This window comes from Stegostoma tigrinum, chromosome 12 (genome assembly GCF_030684315.1).
Source record: "Stegostoma tigrinum isolate sSteTig4 chromosome 12, sSteTig4.hap1, whole genome shotgun sequence".
In the NCBI taxonomy this organism is placed as follows: Eukaryota; Metazoa; Chordata; class Chondrichthyes; order Orectolobiformes; family Stegostomatidae; genus Stegostoma; species Stegostoma tigrinum.
The window spans coordinates 8,766,937-8,789,471 of NC_081365.1; the positions used below are offsets into that span (position 1 = coordinate 8,766,937).

Genomic DNA, 22,535 nt, shown 5'->3' on the forward strand with positions numbered 1-22,535 from the left:
AGTGGATCCACTCCTTGGGACAAGCATGTCTCAATGGGGAACACAGTAAATTGCATTACTTCAGAGGATAGTAAGGGAGATGTCCTGGTTAATATTTAAAGCCGAAGTCACATCGCTGTATCTAATATCTCATTGTAATCATCGTGCTCCCTCAACTCCACTTTCCTGCCTTTTCCTGCTAACCCTTGATTCCCATCCTAATTAAACATATCTATCTCAGCCTTGATTATAGTTAACAACCAAGTACAGCCCTTTACAGTAAAGAACTCCAAACATTCACTACCCACTGAGAGAAGAAATTCCTTCTCACCTCTGTCTTAAATATACAAATCGGTATCCTGAGCTAATGCCCTCTGGCCCTAGACTCTCACACAATGGGTAGCTTCCTTTCTGAGTCTGCCTCAGACCATTAAGAATCCTGTACCTTTCAATAAGGTCACTTCTCATTCTTCTGAATTCCACTGAGTACGTGCTCAACTTACACAGCCTGTCCTCATAAGGCAATCCCTTCAGAAATGGTATCAGCCAAGCAAACCTTCTCTGGACTGCCTCCAATGTCAGTGTATTTTTCTTAGATAATGTTTCTTAGAAAACTGTTCACAACATTCCAGCTATGGTCCTGCTAGTGCCTCATACAATTTTAGCAAAACCTCACTGCTTTTATACTCTTTTCCCTTTGAAATAAGAGCCAACATTGCTTTACCTGCTGAACTTGAGTATAAAATTTTAGTGATTTATACACAAAAACTCCCACATTCCCCTGTTCTGCAGCTTTCTGCAGTCTCTTTCCATTTAAATAATATACAACTCCTCAGTTCTTCCTGCCACAGTGCATGACCTCATTTTCCCACATTATGGATCATCTGCCAAGTTTTTGCCCTCTGAATCTGTCTGTATCCCCATGCAGATTCTGTGTCATTCTCACCTATTTTTTGTGTCACCTGCAAACTTGGCTATAGTGCATTCACTTTCCTCATCCAAGGCATTAATATATTTTGCAAATAATCATGGCCCCAACTCTGATCCCTGTGGGATTCCACTGGTTTCTGATTGCCATCCTGAAAATGCTGCCCTTATTCCTGTCGGTCTTGTATTAGTTGGTCAATCCTCTATCAATGCCGATATACTACCTCCAAAACCATGGGCGCTTATCATATTAATTTGCCTGTGTGGTACCTTTTCAAGTTCCTTCTGTACATCGAAATATTTTACATCCACTGCTCTCCCTTTGATAATCCTGCTTGTCTTCTCTGTTCCTCCTGCCAAAGTGCGTAATCTCACAACCCTGCTTGTTATCTCCTCAAAGGATTCCTTTAAACTTGTTAGGCATGACTTCCCCTTTATGAAGCTGAACTGACCCTGCTCAATCATATAATGGATTTCTAAATTCTCTGCTATTGCATTCTTTATAATAGAGGCTAACATTTTCCCAATAACAGATATTAAGCTAATTGGCCCTTTTTTTTGTCTACTTCCTTTTTAATTAAAAGTTTCCTCAGTGATTTTTCCAGAATTTAAGGAATTTTGGACGATTGGTCCCAATACATTTATTATCTCTGTGTTAGTTTTTTTTTAATATCGCAGGATGCATCCCATCAGGTCCAGGGAACTTATCAATAGACAATAGGTGCTGGAGTAGGCCATTTGGCCCTTCGAGCCAGCACCACCATTCATTATGATCATGGCTGATCATCCACAACTCTGTTCGAAATGGCCTACCCCTTATTTTTAAAACTGTGTCATTATCGTTCTTTAGTCCCCATTAGTTTTCCTAGCAACTTTTCTCGACTGATAGTTGTTGTATTTATTTCCTCTTCTCCTTTTGCTGCTTGATTATTTAGTAATTTTGGAATGCTATTAGTGTCTTCTCATGTGAAGACTGGTGCAAAACATTTAGTCAACCCCTCTGCCATTTTCTGGTTCCCCATTATTAGTTCCAGAGAGAGATAGCCAGGGAACCCTCAACTTTAACTCCCTGGAACAGCTCATATGTGAGTATGGAAACCTCCTGCTAACTAGGACTAACAGGCACCATTATGTATAATATATATATATATGCATTTATGGATGTGAGTTTGCTCGCTGAGCTGGAAGGTTAGTTTTCAAACGTTTTGTCACCATTCTAGGTAACATCATCAGTGAGCCTCCGGTGAAGCGCTGGTGTTATGTCCTGTTTTCTATTTATCTGTTTAGGTTTTCAAATCTTCTCAAAACTCGCTAATAATTGCATTTAATTTAGTGGCTGCAAGAGAAGGTCAGAGGCTTCTTTGTGATAAGTTCATGTCCTGATGCCCCAAATCCTGTCCATTATCTACAAGACACAATGTGATGGAGTACTTGCTTGGATGAATGTAGCTCAAGCAAGCCTCAGGAAAATTGCCACCATTCAGGACAAAGCAGTCACTTTTTAGGCACATTCAGTCCTACCACCACTAACCCACGGTAGTAGCAGCGTGTACTTGACTCCAAGATGTACTGCGGAAGTTCACCAAAGATCCTTAGACAGCACCTTCCAACCCACGGCCACTTCTGTCTAGAAGGTCAAAGGCAGTAGATAACTGGGAACACCGCCACCTGCAAGTTACCCTCCAAGCCAGTTGCATTCTGGTGGGAAATCACAAGTGGATAAGATGGTCAAGAAAGCATGTGGCATGACTGCCTTCATCAGTTGAAGCGTAGAATATAAACATTAGCAAGTCATGTTGCAAATATATTGAACTTTAGTTAGGCCACATTTGGAATATCACATGCAGTTCTGGTTGCCAGATTGCCAGAAGGATGTGGAGGCTTTGGAGAGGGTACAGGAAAGGCTTACCAGGACGTTGCCTGGTTTTGGAGGGTGTTAGCTATGAGGTAAGATTGGGCAAACTTGATTTATTTTTACTTGAGTGATGGAGGCCAAAGGACGATCTGGTAGATGTTTACAAAATAATATGAGGTGTAGATAGAATGGATAGTCAGAGTCTTTTTCCTAGGGTAGAAATGTCAATTACTAGGGAACATAGGTTTACAGTAAAAGGGGGAAAGTTTAAAGAAGTGAGAGGTAGGTTTTTTTAGACTGAGGGTGATAAGGGCCTGGAGTGCACTGCCAGAACAAGTGGTAGAAACGGATACAATAGGAACAGTTAAGAGACATCTTGACAGGTATATGAATAGACAGGGGAAGAGAGAGATATGGACCACACAGAGGCAAAAGGTTTTTAGTTTAGAAGGGTATCATGTGTCGGTGCAGGCTTGTTGGACTGAAGGGCCGGTCCCTGTGCCGTGCTGTGCTCTTCTTTGTTCTCTGTATATCACTGTCCCATCAGCGTGACTGAGTCAAAATCTTAGACCTCCCTCCTGACCAGCCTTGGGGGGTATATTTACTCTGTAATAGACTGCAATGATTAAGGTGGCAGCTCACCATCACTTTTTCAAGGCAGCTAGGGTTAGGCAATAAATGATTTCACAGCCAGCAAAGCACACATCTCCTTAACGAAGAAAGGTCAGAACCTTGCTTCCTGATCCAGAGTGACTGACACATATGAGATTAAGGAATATACAGGAATTCATTCACAAGTTGCTGTGACAAACCCCATCTATCAAATGGGGGTGGCACGGTGGCTCAGTGTTAATGCTGCTGCCTCACAGCACCAGGGATTTGGGCTCAGTTGCAGCCTTGGGCAATTGCTTGTATGCAGTTTGCACACCATGACTGTGAGTTGCCTCTGGGTGCTCTGGCTTCTTCCGACAGCCCAAAGATGTGCAGGCTAGGTGGATTTCCCATGCTAAATTGCTGTATGGTGTGCAGGGATGTAGAGGTTAGATGGGTTAGCCAAGGGGAATGCAGAGTTACAATGTTGGGCTGGGTCTGGGTGGGAAGATCTTTGAAGGATTTAGACAGACTCAGTAGGCCCAAAGGCCTTTATCAGCACTATAGGGATTCTGTGAATGGCAAGCTTTGAACCACTGCATAGACAATGGTCCTTACTAAATAGGTTGAGCACTAGACTGTGCAGTCTACTCCCCACGACAGAGGCATCAGTACCCAACACCTTATACGCTTGTGGAGAAACAAATAATGTTGCTCATTACTGAGGAATGCAGACAAAGTGGTGGACTAATCAACTTAAACCCAGCAAAAGTGACTTTATTGCTAGAGCTCTAGAGATTTGCATTCATTAAATAAAATGCTGGAATATCAGCTGAACCTGACTACTTTGTGTTTCAGTATTTAAATGTTGAATCCTCAAAGATCCCTTGTCTACATGCCTTTGTTTAAGATATCGCCATTCTCTAACTCTGAAATTTCTTTAACCTGACTGGGGAGTTGTCACCTGTGATTAATTGTGTTTCTGGAGGTTTCATCTCATGGCCTACCCCCATGGTCCAGTCATTGGTCAGTCACACATCCATCTTTATGACCCACTGCAATCTGTCGTCAATCAAAAATCAAAATGAGTCATTAACTAATAGGACCTGTCAGCCAAACAACCATTTCTTTTCCATTTTCAAAACTTTTATATTTAGTGAAGAGTTTTATTTAATTCTTCAATAGGGTGTGGACATTGGCAGCAAGGATAACATTTACTGCCCAAACTAGAATTGCCCCATAATCTGAGTGGTTTCCTTCGCCATTTCAGAGTCAAGTTAAGAGCCAGCTACATTGACATGACTTTGGAGTCGTATGTAGGCTAGACCTGGTCAGCAAGGAAGATTTCCTTCCCTAAAAGACATCAGTGAACCTTTGCAAAAATCGCTGAGAGTTTCATCTCACCATTATGTAGAAAATAGGAGCAGGAGTAGGCCACTCAGCCCATCGAGCCTATTCTGTCATTCAACATGATCATGGCTGATCATCCAACTCAGTCCCCTGTTCCCGCTTTCTCCGCCATATCCTTTGATCTCTTTAACCCTGAGAATTATATATAACTCTTTGAAAACATTCAATATTTTGCCCTCAACCACTTTCTATAGTAGAGACTTCCACAGGTTCACCACCCTGGGTGTCTCCTCATCTCAGTGCTAAATGTCCTATCCCATATCCTTAACTTGTGACCCCGGTTCCAAACTCCCCAACTACTGGGAACAACTTCCCTGCATTTACCCTTCTAGTCCTGTTAGAATTTTATAACTTTCTCTGAAATCCTCACTCATTCTTCTAAACTCCAAAATATAGTCCCAACCAATCCAGCCTGTCTTCATACATTAGTCATACCATCCCAGGAATTAGCCTGGGAGATCTCTTTCTACATTACCGAGACCAGGTTTAAATTGAATTTAATTTCTAGAATTTGCTGTGCTTTCACGTTCTCAAAGCATCAGCCCCTAGATATGAGACTGCTACAATCTCTAGTATTGATGTGGGCGTGCTAATATTGGATTGGGGTGAACAAAGTCAGAAGTCAAGCAACACCAGATTATAGTCCAACAGATTTATTTAAAACCACAAGGTTTTGGAGCACTGCTCCTTCATCAGATGAAGTGATTTTTTTTAATGTCCCTGTGATTTTCCTGCCGGGTTGCATACAGGAGCCATTGAGTAGGATATTGACCTTTAGTTCCTGGAAACTACAAGCCATTCCTAGAATGTTGACAACGCTATCCTACCATCATCTGAAATGTCTGCATTCCTTGATCTCTGGGTTCTTGCAAATTGATTTTTTTAATGGAATCTCCACAGCATGCGGGATTCTATAAAAAAAACAATCAATTTGCAATAACTGGGTTGTTCAACAAGTCCACACCAACCCTCCAAAGAGCATCCCACCCAGACCTATCCCCCTACCCCTGCATTTTCCACAGTTAACGCACCAAACCTACATCTCCCTGAACTCTATGGGTAATTTAGCAAGGTTGATCCACTTAACTTGCACATCTTTGGGCTGTTGGAGGAAACTAGAGCACCCAGCAGAAACGCATGCAGGTTTGGGGAGAACTTGCAAACTCCACCTGAAGCTGGAATTGAACCCAGGTCCCTGGTGGCTGTGAGGCAGTAGTGCTGACCACAAAGCCACCATACAGTCCCTCTGGATTCAAATCCCTGATTTTGCATCACTCATCAATTGGCGATTGTGTCACCAGCTGTTTAAGCTTTGAGGTCTAAAATGCCTTCCTTAAACTGCTCCATCTGTTTACCACCCTAACCTCATCTGTCCTGTTTGATGACACTGCTTAGAATCTACTACAAGATTCATCCAGGATGAAGGGTCTAGACCCGAAACGTCAGCTTTTGTGCCCCTGAGACGCTGCTGGGCCTGCTGTGTTCATCCAGCTTCACACTTTATTATCTTGGGTTCTCCACCATCTGCAGATCCCATTATCTTAGAATCTACTACATTGTCCATGATTGATCCGAGCCTCTTCACATTGGTTTGATGTCAGATGTTGTCAGATTGACCCTCTGTGAAGCACCTTGAGATGTCTCACTAAGTTTCCAGTGGGATGAAGTACATGGTGTCCAAATAGTTACAGATGGAGAAAGGTGGAGTTCAGTGGGAGTTTCTGGGAGATAGGGAGGATTGACAGCGTAAAGGGATTGCACCTGGATCAGGACTTGGTGTTGGTGTCCCATGAGGTACCTGGGAACCTGATAACTCGAACTTGGTATGAGATAGGATAAGGCTGCCAGAGCTTTGTGTAAGCCAAGGTCCAAAGAGGGTGGAGGCGACACAGACACTGACCAAGAGAGCATCAGGAATATCTGAAGCTGACTGAGAAATGGGTGGAGACAATAATGAGAAGGCCCTGTTCCATATCAGTCAGCTGCACATTGCTGAACACTTCCTACTTGATGCACCCAACGTTTAGTGTCTGTGTTGACCTCTTAGACATTACTGTTTGTTTTAATGCCACAATGAATTATTTACATAAATCCAATAATCGGAACCCTGTTTGTACCACAGAAAGTTGAATTAATTTTGCTGAATGCAATCTGGTTTGTCAACATTGGGTGCTGATACAGTCCAAAGTGATTCAGTTTGTGGTGATAGCATCAGAGATAATGGGAACTGCAGATGCTCTGGTTGCCGTGGTGACAGCATTTTGTGTTCCAGATCTTCTAAGGTAAGACATGGAGTAACCTGTAGAATGAGATATTAACGTGACTCTGTGTACACCCTACCTATATACTTCCTATCTGGGAAGGGTCCATGTTAAATTACACCAGCTCAAGCTAATGTCAAATATGTTAAGAAGGAAGAGTACCAACACCATGCTCATTCAGCCATTTTTATTTGCGTGTTAACTCTACTTGAGGAACCATAGATTGACAAGGGTCTCCCCCTCACTGTTCAGCATTAACTTCTATCTGATTCATAAGTGGCTATCAAGCCACTTGCGCTGGTTGGCCAGTAGGAGGTGGCGGAGAGATGCAGGAAGGAATAGAAACATAGAAAAGTACAGCACAGTACAGGCCCTTCGGCCCACAATGCTGTGCCGTGGAATAATCCTAATCCAAAAATAAAATAACCTAACCTACATTCCCCTCAATTCACTGCTGTCCATGTGCATGTCCAGCAGTCACTAATGGCTCCGCTTCCACGACTACCACTGGTAAACTGTTCCATGCGCTCACAACTCTCTGGGTGAAGAACCTCCCTCTGACGTCTCCTCTATACGTTCCTCCTAACACCTTAAAACTATGACCCCTCGTGGCCGTCAATCCTGCCCTGGGGAATAGTCTCAGGCTATCGGCTCTATCCATGCTTCTCATTACCTTGTACACCTCAATCAGGTCACCTCTCTTCCTCCTTCTAATGAAGAAGAAGCAGGAGAATGACAGAATAGGAGAGGGGAGCAGAGTTAGAACAGCAAGAGAAAACAATGTTAAAAGAAAGATAGGTGAAGGGACAAAGAAATGAACAATAAAGATAGGAAGAAGGGAATCTTGGGGTGTCCAAAAATGAAAATAAAAGACCAGTTTAGAGTCTCGTTTTACAGTCATCTTATGAGTAATATTAGGACCAGCCTCAATTTGCATAATCAAATGCTGCTTGTGGAGCTAGTGTGCAAGATGGATCAACTGAGGGAAAGGCCAAGAAAAATAAAATGAAAGTACAGTCATAAAAAGACGAGCGAGGAAACAGTGAAGGATACAAAAAGAAAAAAAAAGGATGAAAATAATTTGGGAGCAGGTAATAGAAAGCAGTAAAGCCAAAGAGAAGGGGGAAGATTGGCATGAAAGAGTGATGAGGTACAGCATCTCTCCGTCTGTGCTGCTGTCATGCTTCAGGAATTTGAATCTTCTCAGTAACTTCGATGTCATTCGAAGCAGTGGGAATGTTTCTATGTGTCGGGGTGATAAGGCCAGTCACCAGACTCCTTCGGAATGTTAACAGAGCTTGTTTTGTTTGAAATTGTGCTCAGATGCACTTTTTTGTTTCTTAGTTGGGTGAGAGTTCGCTCAGATTTTTTTCTGACGTTGTGGTTCAAAGTTATTTTTGTTGGAGTCTGAGCCCAATCTTTCTGTCAGCATTAGAGCCCTTTTCTCTCTGACACTTACCAAACAAGAAAAATGAACAAGTTGCCTTCCTCCGATTTTTATGGCTGATCTTCAGATGCCCTTCTGCACTGAGAGAGAATCTGTGCTGAAGCCGTGCCTCCTTTTTTATGGCAGTGTCTGCTGTAGCCCGATAAGTTCCAGAACTTTGCAGCGTGTTAGTGTGAGCGCATGAGTGAAGTTGTGAGTGTATGAGTGTGTGAAGAGGGTTAGGGGCAAAAGTGGGCAGGGTAAGGGAGGAGCTAGCATGGCATCTAATTAGGATATTGGGTGATTAGGTTAGGTAACTAGGTGGTAAGAGGATGGGGTGGCAAGGGGGGTTAGGGGTGGGGGGTGTTGAGGCGGGTGCCGGGAGGGCTTGGGAAAGTCAGTAATCAGGAAAGGTGTCATGGGTTCAGAGACAGATGAAAGGGTTGGTGTGATTCAGATTGATGCAGTCAGGGCAGGTTGGGTCATAGGGTTGGCACTGCAGGGTTTTTGGGTGGGGAAATCGGCGAACCAATGAAGATGGTCACAGTGTTTGCAGAGGGGAGGATATGTGATTAGCAGGAGTCTGTTTGTGTGTGTGTGCGCGTGCGTGCGTGTGTGTGTGCGATCATAGATCATAGAATCGCTAGAGTGTGGAAACAGGCCCTTTGGCCCAACAAGTCCACACTGACCCTTAGAATATCCCACCCAGATCCATTTCCCTATAAGCCATATAATCTATGCACCCCTGTGAGGAGAGGAGGGTGTCAGTTGTAAAGTTTCCCAGGAGCTACACGTGTTTTTCATCTCTCTGACATTTCCTGGGGAGCTACTCAGGCACAATTCTGAATGGTTAGGATATTTGTAAGCCTCCTAAGTCCAGGGAAGTTGCAGAATCATCATCAGGTGTTTAAAAGATATGCCTAAGCAATTTCCCTAGAATCAGTATATCAGATTCCCAGCATGATGAGACTACTGAGGAGCCCTGGTGACTATCTTTGGGGATACATCATTCTCCACCCATCCGGAGACAACAAAATCTAAGTTGCGATATTTCAACAAGCCTATTTGGTGTGAGTCAGGAGCACCAATCTTTTCTTTTTTCTACTCTGTTCATTGACTGTAGATTCCAGAGATACTATTCACTCCAGTCCAGTGAGCACCAGTAGATTGTTTGTCTGCAGGGTATCACAAGCCAACTTTACTGGCAACGTGCAATCACAGGCTTGAATAACTCTTCAGTCTCTGAGTCTAAAGGTTCAAGTTGCTCTCCAGAGACTTGAACCCCTAATCCAAAACTGATTGTCCAAGTGTAGTATCGAAGGTGTTACTCTCCATCCTACCTGACCCCACCCCACCCACCTGGTATGGGGGACTTAAGGATAAGATACTAAATCAAAGTCAAGTACAAGATCCCAGCAGTGTTTGATGAGTTGAAGCAAATAGTGGAGATTTGGGCTTTATACTGCCCTAGCAGTGTTGGTAGGAATAGCAGGGAGAGCTTCACTTACATGTAACACTTGGATGAAGGGTCTAGGCCCGAAACGTCAGCTTTTGTGCTCCTGAGATGCTGCTTGGCCTGCTGTGTTCATCCAGCCTCACATTTGATTATCTTGGAATTCTCCAGCATCTGCAGTTCCCATTATCTCAGAGCTTCACTTACAGTTTACTTTCACTTTAAAAAAGTAAAGGTAGCTTTATATAGCAGCTAACTCCATGCTGTCCCTGTTATGGGAGTATTTGATGGGGACAGAGTAAAGGGAGCTTTATTTTCAGTTTACATTCAGATTGAAAGAGTAGAGGGGATCTAGCCCATACCTGACCCTGTGCTATACCTGCTTCTGGACCGTTTAACAGGGACAGTGTTGAGGATGATTTAATGAATATCTAATTCCATGCTGAACATGACCTGGAAATTTGAAATTATCTCATGTAGGGAGAGGTTTACTCTGTAGCTAACCCTTTGCAGACTCTGTCCTGAAAGTGTTAGATGAGGACTGTGTTGAGGAAACTTTACTTACTCTTTAAAAGAGTAGAAGAAGCTTTATTCTATATTTAACCCTGTGCTGATCACGTCCTGCGGTTTTTGATGGGGCCAGTGTCAAGGAAGCTTTACTTTCAGTTTAAAAGAGGAGAGGGAGATTTAGTCAGAATGTAACTGTGCTGTAACTGTTCTGGGAATGCTTGTAGACAGAGCTTTACTTTAAGTTTGAACGAGGACAGGGAGCTTTATCTAACCCCATGCTGTGCCTCCTTGATGGGAACGGTGTTGAGGGAACTATGCTTACATTTTAAAAGAGTAAAGCAAGTTTTACCGTGTATCTAGCCCCATGCTGTCCCTGTCTTGATGTTTGATGGGAACTGTATCAAGGAAGATTTACTTTCAGTTTAAAAGAATAAAGGTAGCTTTACACTGCATCTGGCACCATGCTGTGCCTACCTTGAGAGTATTTTCCTGGGAACATATAGAGTGAGTTTCAATCTGCATCTCTCCTGGAAGTTGGGAAAGAGTTTCAGTAGACTCTACCCATCCACAGCCATAAACAGTCAGGAGAATATTGAAGGTTAATGTAATTATCTGGTTAATGCTGATGAAGGAATATTCTCACTGCTGAAGAACACTGCTAGTGATTGTCAAGCAGCTGCAGATGTGACAGTCAAATATTCTGACAGTCACCTGAGGATTAGCAGTGTGTGCCAAATGAATCACAGGACTGACACCTTAGCATCTGCAAGAATTGTCTCACTGAATGAAAATCTATTTTCTTTGCAAAATCCCAGAAAACCCTGAATTTAATCTTGTCCCCTATTTGAAGGACGCTTTTCATCTGTTCACACACTCCTGTGAAATGTCAGCAGTGACAAACCGCCGATTAAATGTACCTCGAGACCTCGTCTTTTTCTCTTTTAAAAATAACTAACTTTCTCTTCGTTTTGCAGCACTGCTGTGCGGGTGTTCTGGTGTTGCTATGGTTACTGACCTCCTGCTACTGACCTCCTGCTCACTTGCCTGAAGAGTCCAGATGAAAATTGGCTTGTCAGTCAGTGAGGGGCTCACTGCAGTGCTACAGTTTCACCAGGCACCCTGGGGTGTGTATCTCTGTCTCCCGGTGTTACAGGATAATGGATATCCTGTACATCTCATGCCCCATTCCATGGTTCCCTCCCAAAACATGAATATCACACCTCAGTTAAAAATAATAAATTCACAACATTCGGATCTCATGAATCGCTTCAAATAGAAAGCAGTGTCTTACCACTGAGGTTTGAGGAGCTTCCACCATTATGACAGGATTAAAGATTCTGTGCTGTTATTTCTAAGAGAAGCCTGGGGACTCATCCTCAGCCCTTCAGGGAATTAAATAGCCCTCAACCAAGCTGAATAAAAATTGAATTCTATTTGTGGGATCTTCCTGTGCATGCATGGAATCATCTGCCATAAACGTCCACGTTACCAATAGTACCTGCTCTTCACAAAGGTGATATCATATTGGTATTAATGCTAGACTATTAATCCAGAGACCTGGGGAATATTATGGGGACCGGAGTTCAAATCCCATCATGGCAGGTATTGGAATTCAATAAAAATCTGGAACTAAAAGTCTAATCTTGTCAGTTGTTCGGGGAAACACATTTGGTTCACTAATGCCCTTGAAGGAAGGCAACTGCTATCCTTACCTGGTCTGCATGTGACCCTGGACCCACAACAATGTGATTGATTCTTAACTGTCCTCTGCCCAGAATTACACACAATCATGCAGTGGAGGTCTAAACAGAGACCCTGGATGGCATGGGGAATGAGAAATAGGCAGGAGTTGGAAGACTACGGTGAAATGAAAGGAGTTGGACAGGAATGGGTTATGGAGTCAAGGAGGCATGAGACTGTGAAAAGATATGCCATTCATAGCTTTTTCTAATTCATGATGCGGAGGTGCCGGTGTTGGACTGGGGTGGACAAGTTCAGAAATCACACAACACCAGGTTATAGTCCAATAGGTTTATTTGAAAGCAAAACCTTTCGGAGCCTCATTCCTTCTTCAGATGTTAGTGAGAGAGGTTGAATGAGACACAGAATTTATAAGTAAAAAAATCAAAAGGTCACACCATTGATGAGGATATACTACACAAACCTAAGATGGTGTTAAATCTTTAATCAGCTAGAAGGTTTTAGTTGATGAATATGTATATGTAATTCCCTGAATTTCTTACAAGTCACTGTCCCGAGAGAATTAAAGGTTTTATCATTATAAAAAAGACGTGATATTTTAGGTCAGACAAATGTCACCTCTTCTTTACACTGTTAAAACCTTTAGCTCTCTCAAGGCAGTAACTAGTAAGGAATTTGGGGATTTATGTATGCATATTCATCAGTTAAAACCTTCTAACTGATTAAAGATTTAACAGCATCTCAGGTTTGTTTAATACATCCTCATCAGTGGCATGACTGTTTGATCTTTTACTTGTAAATTCCATACCTCTCTCACTAACACCTGAAGGAGGAGTGAGGCTCCAAAAGCTTGTGTTTTCAAATAAGCCTGTTGGACCGTAACCTGGTGTGAGATTTCTGACCTTTTCTAATTCACTCGTGGGACATGGCCATCTGCTGAGCCAGCATTTAATGCCTTGTTGCCTTTGAGAAAGTGGTGGTGAACTGCTGCAGTCCATGTGCTGCAAATAGACCCACAATGTCATTAGGGAGGGAATTCTAGAATTTTGATACAACAACACTGAAGGAACATATTTCCAAGCCAGAATGGTGAGTGGCTTGGAGGGTTATTTGCAGTTGGTGGTGTTCCCATGTTCCTGTTGCCTTCGTGCATCTAGATGGAACTAGTTCCAGGTTTGAAAGCTGTTGTCTGGGGATCTTTGGTGAATTTCTGCAGTGCATCTTGTAGATAGTACACACTGATGCTACTGAGCATTGGTGGTGGGGGGAGTGGATGCTTATGGATGTAGTGCCAATCAAGTGGGCTGCCTTGTCCTGGGTGGTGTCGAACTTCTTAAATGTTGTTGATGGCTGCACTCATCCAGGCAAGTAGGGAGTATCCCAAATGCTGTCAAGTGGTGCTTGCAGGAGAATTAGGTTTGGAAGCAATTAGATTCTGTGTACTTAACAAGAGAAATTTTATATTCATATGTCACCAATATATTCATATGGCTCCGTTATACTTATGTAGCAATTATGAAGTAATTTTGCTTTAATGCAAAAATAATCCCACATTCTTCCCAAAAGAATTATAAATGGACAAATGATACTATCTAGCCTTAGGAGGTTGCTCAAATGTCCAAGAACCTGGTCACCAGCCCAGCTCGTCCCCGCCTCCCTAACCTGCCCATCCTTCCTCCTACCTCAAGCCCTACCTCCTACCTCATCCCGCCTCCTTAACCTGTCCACCCTCCCTGGACTGACCTATCCCCACCCAAACTCCATACCTACACTCACCTTTACTAGCTCCATCTCTACCTCTTTGACCCGTCTGCCTCCACTCCACCCAACTGCTCCTTTATCCGTCTTCCATCCACCTCCCCATCTCTCCCTATTTATTTCACAATCCCCTTCCCCTCCCCCATTTCTGAAGGAGGGTCCAGACCTGCACTGTCAGCTTTCCTCCTCCTCTGATGCTGCTTGGTCTGCTGTGTTCATCCAGGTCTATGCCTTGTTATCTCTGATCAAAGAGGTTGATTTTAGGAAGTGTTATAAAACAGGAGAGAGAGGCAGAGAGGTATAGAAGCAATACAGCTGAAAGCATGGCCACCAATGGTGAATTATTACTGAAAATGTAAAAGAAACCAGATTTAGACGAATGCAAGTTTTCTGGAGGGTTATATGCATTGGAATTAGGAGCAGTAGTACGCCATTTGGCCCATCAGCCCCTCAAACATGCTGTGCTCTGCCATTCAAGAAGATCATGGCTGATTGGATTATTCCACATCTTTCCTTATTCTCGATAACCTTTCACCTTTTGTTCTTCAAACATCTTGAAAATATTCAAGGACTCTGTCTCTGTCAACTTTTGACAGCGTTACAAAAACTCACGACTGTTTAGCTTATCTGTCTTAAATAGGAGGACCGTTATGCTAAAATGGTGACCCTTAGTTCTAGATTCTCCCACAAGAAGAAAAATTCCTTTTCATATCTATCCTATCAAGAGCCCTGCAGATCCAATAAATTTCAATTCAGTCTAAACTCCAGTAGATGCAGGAGCCTGTGCAATCTCTCCACACAAGACAAACATCTATTAGTCTCTTAATCTTTTTCTGAACTGCTTCTGTTTTATGGGTGCTAAAGGAGATTACAGAGTGAGGGAACAATGAGGCCATGGAGAGATTTGAAACCAAGAAAGAGAATTTTCAAAACAAGACCAGTTGTCAAAAGTAGATCTGTAAGAATAGGGGTGTTGAGAATGGGATTTGGGGGGAGTTGAGGCACAGGTGGCAGAATTCTGCATGATCCCAAATTTGCATTGATGTGAAGGGTAGTCCATGTGAGATGAGTCAGGACTTCATTGGAGTGGTTGAGTCCAGAGTTAACAAAGGCACAGATGAGGATTTCAGCAGTGGATCAACCAGGGGGTGGGTAGAGTCTGGTGTCATTAAGGGAATGGAAATAGGTGGATTTGGTGACGGTATGGACATGTGGCTGGAAGCTCATTCTGCGACTGAATAAGACACCGAGGTTGTCAACAGATTCAATAGTCTCAGACTGTCACTCAGGGAGATGGGTGGGGAACTGAATTTGGAGCAAGGAAAGAAAAACAATGGCTTCTGTCTTCACAGTATTTCATTGAAGGAAATTTCTACGCATCCAACATTGGACGCACCAAAGCAAACTGGTATATGAGCAAAACAGAAGAAAGATGGTGATACTTAGCTTTTGATTTTGCAATTTGTTCAATGATTGAAAGAAATATAATTTTTTGTGTGATGTTGCTGATGTCGCTATTCCATTATCTGCGCTGAAATTTCAATATCAGCAAATTTGATTATGTTTCAGTCACCCTTTATGTTGCTTTGCTTTAGCTTGTCCATGTTTTAGAATTAACAGGTTTTAATTTCTCACTCAGCAACACCTTTTATTTTGAAAGGTTTTTCCTCTGTCTGCATCTGCAGCAATTGGAAGTCCTGACAATTAACTTACAGGAGATCTCCACTGTGTGTGTGAGAGAGAGAGAGAGAGGGAGAGAGAGCAGCACCTTGCCCAAATGAGTATCCTACTCTTGTTAAATTTAATGCATCAACTGTGAGGAGAAACTGAAGCCTGTACCATCTCTGAGGCAGAAACAGCAGTGTTCAGGTTTCCCACCACTTGCAGTACCCAACAGTACTTTAAGCCACCTCCAACTCTCTATCATGAGTCAGCCACAAGTTCCCCTCCTCCACCACTGCCACAGAACCCCCAACATCTCCAAAAGACAGACAGAAGGGATACCATTGAAACTGGAAGCAGATGAGCCATGAAACTTGTAAGTCAGAACAAAAACACAGGTATTCATGGTAAGATTGTCAATATTTTCCCTTTGTTCATTTCTAAGTTATGTGGATGTTGAGTGTATTGGTACAAGGTAACTGCTTTGTCCCTTTCCTCCTCAGCTCAAGGAAGGGACTGTTGCTAGTGGAGACTTCCATTGGACTATATCCATCTGATAATTCATCCGACTGACCTGCACTTCACTTGTGAGACCAGTCAGGGGCATCAACAGGAGGTTTGTTTCTCTTAGACCATAAGATGTAAAGGAGCAGAATTAGGCCATTCAGCCTATTGATGCTATCCACCACTGGATCTTGGCTGATATGTTTCTCAACACCACTCTCCTGCCTTCTCCCTGTAACCCCCTCACTAATCAAGAGCCTACCAGTTGCTGTCATAAATACACTCAATGACGTGGTCTCAACAGCCTCCTGCAGCAGTTGGAGTTCCACAGATTCACCACCCTCTGGCTGAAGAAATGCCTCCTCATCTCATTTCTAAAGGGATGTCACTTCACTCTGAGCCTGTGTCCTTGTGACTTTATCTTCTTCATTTGCACTCTATTCAGGCGTCTCAGTATTCTGTAAGTTTAATCAGACTCCCCCTCCCCCCCAATTCTTCTAAACTCCAGAGCCCTTAACTGCTCCTTATAGGACAAACCCTTCAGCACCATGATCATTTTTGTAAACCTCCTGCATACCCTCTCCAGGGCCAGCACATTCTTCCTAGGGTACGGTTCCAAACTGCTCATAATATTCCAAATGCAGCTTTATACAGCCTTGGCAGTACACCCCTGCTTTTGTATTCTCGCCTTCTCAAATATCCTTTTCACAGTTTTCCTATTTACCTTTTTGTTGTTTGCCGATTATCTCTCCTTGTCTTTAGAACACATTGACTCAGAAACATAGAAAAATACAGCACAGAATGAGGCCATTCAACTCATTCATGTCCATGCCAGCCCTTTGAAAGTACTTTCCAATTAGCTCCACTTTCCCTACTTGTTCCTGGTAGCCACGAAGGCTTTTCCGTCTTGTCATTTTATTCAATTCTGTTTTGAAGTTACAACCGAATCCAGTTTTTCCAATTTCAAGCGGTTTTCGATGAATCATTTTATTCTTCAATACATACTTCACTCGATACTTCCAAGTCAAATACACATTTTATCGTGCTTAGTTGTTTTGTTACTTGTATGAACTACTCATTTCTTCCTGTAAGTTGAAATTTCAATTTGTTTTACTTGTTCATCTCCACATGGGGTGGAGAGTGGCAAAATGGGGTCATGTATAAGTGTCTCTTTCACCATTAGTGGCAATGTACTTTCTATACTACAGCATGCACCCTCTGGGATGATCTACTTCTTGGATTTTTTTTAGAGGGTAATGGTAAGGGTGGATGAGAGGGGAGAATGCCACTTCTGCCTTCGCGCTAGGGTAGCAGGCCTTTGGAGTTGCCCCTATTGCTCATGAAGAGGGGGCGTCACAAACACATGACCATTTCCCTCCACGAACTAATATGTCAGAGCATCTAAATAATGTGTCACCATACTCTCAGCGTCTTCCATGTCAGTGCTCCTCTCGACAGTTGGCTCTTAACAGAACATGTTAGTGGGAGACTATTTGACTGTGGAAGATTCACAGCTGAGCCTTCTTCTGTCTCAATCCTGATCTTCGCTTCCTATTCAGTGCTCACTAGTTGGGAAAAGTCTTCACGAATCCAAAGATGTGCAGGTTTATTGGATTGGCCAGGCTAACTTGCCCATACTGTTCAGGAATGTGTAGATTAGGTGAATTATGAGGGATAGATGTAAATGGGATGCTGTGTAGGGCAGTGTGAACTTGTTGGGCCAAAGCGCCTGTTTCCACATTGTTGGGATTCTATGATTTATGATCTAAACACTGGCTGACTCCTCCCATCACTAACCCAGGGCTGTAAATTAGTTACAACACCCACATCCTGAACACAATTGAGAATTGTTAATGCAGCGTGGAAATGGCTCTTACTGATGAAACCCTTTATCTGTGTAGTTTAACAATTCAAATTTCAATGTTGGTGGAGTTCCTGTACAATGCCTGATAATGGGAATTAAGTGTGTTTATTTTTACTGGGATCGCTTTGAATTATCCAATACCGCCTTCTGTCCTCCATTTAGCTGAGATTTCAGTGTTGTCCGATTCCTAATGTTGGGGGTTGGTTAGTTCATTTGTGTGGAATGTAAAGCAGAGTGACACCAATAGCATGGGTTCAGTTCCAGCACCAGCTGAGATTACCATCAAGGTCCTATCTTCTCACCCTCTATTCTCACCTGAGGCGTGGTGACCCTCAGGTTAAACCAGTTGACTCTGAGACACCCACTCTATGGGACTATGGTGACTTTATTCCTAATACCGTGCTAATGTAAAATATTATTCATGCCAATGTTAAAAAAACTTTATTTCAAATAAACTGTTTTTCTTGCAATCAGTATCCATTGTCTCTCTGTTTCATTGAATACTAGGACCCATTGAACATGTATAAATTATTTCTGTATGTTTGTGTGGATTAATTAAATGTACCAGAAAAAAGCACAGGATGTGTAGGACAGAGGGATATGTGTACACGATAAAGGAGCTGGTTTGTATTCACTCCAAGAGGAATTTACACTGATGTAGCATCTTCATGTAGTAAGACCTCATCAAGAGGATTTACAGGGTTGTTATCAAACACAATTTGGCAAACCATGACATAGGTTATCGGTAAATAAAGGGGCAGGTTTTACATAAAGGGGACAAAGAAGTAGAGAAGCTTACGGAGGAAATTGCAGCGCTCAGGAATTAGGGAGTTCTTACTGTGGTATCATTAACATGTGAGAGGCGTGTACTGTGTAATACTTTAAAGACAGGGCTAGTCAGGTTATTTTTACTAGCAAGGGAGTCAGTGGATAACAAAGTGGGGAGCTGGATGAACACAGCAGCATCTTAGGAGCACAAAGGCTGACGTTTCGGGCCTAGACCCTTCATCGGAAAAGGGGGATGGGGAGAGGATTCTGAAATAAATAGGGAGAGAGGGGGAGGCGGACCGAAGATGGATAGAGGAGAAGATAGGTGGAGAGGAGAGTATAGGTGGGGAGGTAGAGTTGGGCAAGAATGTAGAATTAAGGCCACAATCAAATCAGCCATTGAATTGCAGCAAGCCAATGAGCTAAATGGTCTATTTGTGTCTGTAATTCATATGTATGTACATTACTCTCAAATGAGTTGCAATTTTGGATCCAACACCTAGTCCAATCAGCCACCAATCATTTCTGAGTCTTTGCTGTGAATGTGCACAGGCTATTTGACATCGGGGGGAAGGGGGGGCCTTTTGCAGTCAATGCTGTGCCTATGTAACACCCAGAAATGAGGGGTTTCCATAGCGAACTCCTAGCCAATCACCTGCAGCTTTCTCTTTGACCCTGGAGCAGATTGGGTTGGGTGTAAATTGTGTGAATGGGAATAATTCTGGTGGTCGATCGGCGATCATCTTGTTTTGATCCACTGTGGTGGGATAATCCATCCATGTTCCCCCAGCCCTCATGGCAGATCATTACATTAACCAACGAAAGCTTTGTGGTTACTCCTCTGTAAACTGAGGCCCTAATTATATTCGGCACACAGATAAACCATGATAAGTCACTTTAAAACATAATCCGAACTTTTGAATATTAAATATTATAATAAGGAATGTTATTATTTTGTGGCTGGAAGTTGCTGTGATGAATTATAATTCTGCAATGGTGGCCATGAGTATTAACTGAAAGCAGGAAATGTAATGCTTCACAGCAAAGCAATACTGACCCCCTTATTGAGGGATTTATTTGTTTATTTTAATACACCCTGAGAAAGGAAATTGCCAATGGAATAAAGGGATTTGCAGCAAAATTCCTGACTTCAGCATGCCCCAACTGAGAGAGTCAGGGTCAGAAGTTCACTGTGCGCCTCGCTGTGGAACTGCTGCTCATTTTCCACATGAACTGTTCCACACACGGTTCATCAAGTCTGGAGAGCACGCATTTTCCTAAAGGCCTATTGTGCAGAGAGCATGAAGCTGAGGCATGGGATGCCAGGGAAGTTCAAAGCTGAACCCTACAACGAATTAGGCAAGGAATGCCAATCTCAAGAAATGTATCCGAGAAATGGCACCTTTAACAATTTGGCACCCCCTCGGTTATGTCACAGACTAAGGATACAGGATAGGCCATTTAGGACTGAGACAGGGAGAAATGTCTTCAACGAAAGAGTGGTGACCCTGTGGAATTGTCTGCCACAGAAAATTTTGCTTGAGGCCAAAACATTGAATGTTTTGAGAAGGGGTTAGACAAAGTTCCTTGAGCGAAAGGGATCAAAGGGTATGTGAAGAAAATGGGAACAGGGGACTGAGTCAACCACGATCAGATTGAATGGAGCAGCAGTGTGGAAGGGCCAAATGGCGTACCTCTGCTCCTATTTCCTAATTCAAGAGTTTCAATGTTTGTCTCAATGAGTGATGTACTGTTCATTCTGCTGTAGACCTGTAGTGAGATTTGGGCGGCAATATTCAAGCCTAGTCTCACTGACCATGGTGCCACGCCCCTCTCCTGGATAATTGGAATAGGGAGAAGCAAGCCGTTCCCACATTGAGATAACAAGGCATGGAGTTGGATGAACACAGCAGGCCAAGCAGCATGAGAGAAGCAGGAAAGCTGATGTTTCGGGCCTAGACCCTTCTTCAGAAATGGGGGAGGGAAAGGCCATTCTGAAATAAATCGGGAGAGAGGGGGAGGTGATTAGAAGATTGACAGAGGAGAAGATAGGTGGACAGGAGACAGACAGGTCAAAGAGGTAGGGATGGAGCCAGTAAAGGTGAGACCAAAACAGAATAGCCTTCGTCTTCACGCACCACCCCACCAACGTCCGGATCCAATGCATCATCATGTGACACTTCCGCCATCTGCAATCCAACCCCACCATCAAAGATATTTTCCCTCCCCACCTGCACATCTGCTAATGTGGTATACTGCATCCGCTGTACCCATTGTGGCTTCCTCTACATTGGGGAAACCAATCGGAGGCTTGGGGACTGCTTTGCAGAACACCTACGCTTGGTTCGCACGAAACAATTACACCTCCCAGTCGTGAGCCATTTTAACTCGCTGTCCCATTCCTTAGATGACATGTCCATCCTGGGCCTCCTGCAGTGCCATAATGATGCCACTCAAAGGTTGCAGGAACAGCAACTCATCTGGTCCATCCTGGGCCTCCTCCAGATTCTCCAGCATCTGCAGTTCCTAGTATTTCTGAAACAACTTTCCACTTTGACCTGCCACCAGGTCGGCCACAGGACAGCAGACCCATTCAAGCACCCTTATGTCTTGGGGTCGGCAGGGGGAAAGAGTTTGATCCTGTAATTTATGCCATGACTGCAGAAAGCAGCTGCACAGTCCTGAGTGTTACCATGCAGTTTCCACTGAAATCTGTGCTGCAGATCGGTTCAGGATGTGAAACAGCCACAAGGCATCTCACCCGAAGGAGTTGTGAAGAATCAGCGGCTGCTCGGTTACCATGGAAACTGTCAAGTCGACCTGTGAATGCCATTCATCTGAGCAATGTAACGTGCTCTGGGCATTTTTGAATTCAAGATCGAAATTGGCCCTCTGGCCCAATCTGCAGCGATATTCTAAAAGATGATTTCTACGTCAGTTGTATTTTCTGGAAGCTAATATGTAACAGAGAAATTAAATGATAGTCGAGCCCAGCAGATGTCTGAACTCATGAAGGTAAGACAACCCTGGGGTAGTGAAACCTTCCCATTGTGAATATCCAGCACTACGGACAAAAGGACCAGTCTAGAAAAGGACAGGGTGAGATACAGTGTAAAGCTCTCTCGACACTGTCACCATCAATCAGGGCAGGAGTGGCACAGGTTAGATACAGTGTAAAGTCCCAACGACACTGTCCCCATCAAACAGTCCGAGGACAAGTGCATCATGGAGTTAGATACAAGGTAAAGCCTCCCAAAAATGTTTTCACCAAACACTCGCAGGACAGGTACAGTGCAGGGTTAGATGTGGAGTGAAGCTCTCTCTGTGCTGTCCTCATCAAGCATTCACAGGACAGGTGCAACACAGGATCAGGTACAGAATGAAGCACCCTCTACACTGTCCTCACAAAACACCCCCAGGACAGGTAAAGCAATGAGGTAGATTCAGAATAAAGCACCCCCTACAGTGTCCCCGTCAAACACTTCCAGGATAGGTACAGGATAAGGTTAGAAACTGAGTAAATTTCCATCTACACTGTCCCTCTCAAACACTCAGGGGGCAGGAACAGCATGGGGTTAAATACAGAGTAAAGCTCCCTCTATAGTGCCCTCATAAAAGACTTCTAGGACAGGTACAGTGCAGGTTAGATACGGAATAAAGTTTCACATACACTGTCCCCATCAAACACTCGAGGACAGGTACAGCATAGAGGCATACAGCCCGGGGGCAGGCCCTTTGGCCCAACTCATCCATGTTGTCCAGGTTTCCTAAACTGAACTAGTTCCATTTGCCTGCATTTGGTCTTTATCCCTCTAAATCTTTCCAATCCATGTAGCTGTCCAAATGTGTTTTAAATGTTGTAATTG

At 43.4% G+C, this 22,535-nt stretch overlaps 1 long non-coding RNA gene across 7 annotated transcripts in view; it reads left to right on the forward strand.

Moving 5' to 3' along the window:
- Positions 1-18,371, forward strand: part of LOC132210430 (uncharacterized) — a 321,143-nt gene extending 302,772 nt beyond the window's left edge. For all 7 annotated transcript variants that reach the window (XR_009446537.1, XR_009446535.1, XR_009446536.1 and 4 more), the window contains one exon: positions 16,037-18,371. This is a non-coding gene — a long non-coding RNA (uncharacterized LOC132210430). The remainder of the gene's footprint in view (positions 1-16,036) is intronic.
- Positions 18,372-22,535: the final 4,164 nt, after the last annotated feature.